Below are 578 nucleotides of genomic sequence, written 5' to 3' on the forward strand. Positions count from 1 at the left end.
TATGTTCACCACCGTTACAAAAACACTTCGATAAAGTTGGACTAAACTAGCACAGAACTGCAGTCAACAATAAATTATTGCTTATTTGTGCTAATCTACTTGATTAAACTTCATTTATTTCATAATGCCATGTAATTTCATAAGTCAGTTTTAATAATTTTTTACATAATTTTATAACTTTTTAAATTTTAAATAATACTTCTCAGACCTTTTAAAAACTAATTTAAATAGATGAGAGGGGAAGTGAGTTTAAAATTATAAGGTATTTCTCCCGCTTTCTTAACGTGCTTTCGTGGTGTAGTGGTTCTGCACGCTGGGCCAATATTCCAGAGGTCCGTGGTTCGATTCCCGGCGAAGGCGATTGCTCATTTTTCATCTTGCCTGCCCCCCCCAAAAAAATACCTCATATCTCTAAAAAGTAACTGTAGAAAAGTTTGATGTAACGTACAGAAAACTAGTAACACAATAAGGTAGGTCCCTCTTCGTCAGGAGCAAAGAACTATGTCTTGCGGGCTTCTTTGCTCCTGACGAAGAGGGACCTGTACATACTTGCTTTCGAAATCGATTGAGATCTTGAC

General features: G+C 36.3%; 1 non-coding gene across 1 annotated transcript; it reads left to right on the forward strand.

Moving 5' to 3' along the window:
- The first annotated feature begins 286 nt into the window (after positions 1-286).
- TRNAI-AAU (transfer RNA isoleucine (anticodon AAU)) lies at positions 287-360 on the forward strand. The gene has a single exon. It is a non-coding gene; the product is annotated as a tRNA-Ile (tRNA).
- The last annotated feature ends 218 nt before the right edge of the window (positions 361-578 follow it).

Source organism: Stegodyphus dumicola, chromosome 7, assembly GCF_044657685.1.
Source record: "Stegodyphus dumicola isolate Sdum_Otavi_A_Nest chromosome 7, ASM4465768v1".
In the NCBI taxonomy this organism is placed as follows: Eukaryota; Metazoa; Arthropoda; class Arachnida; order Araneae; family Eresidae; genus Stegodyphus; species Stegodyphus dumicola.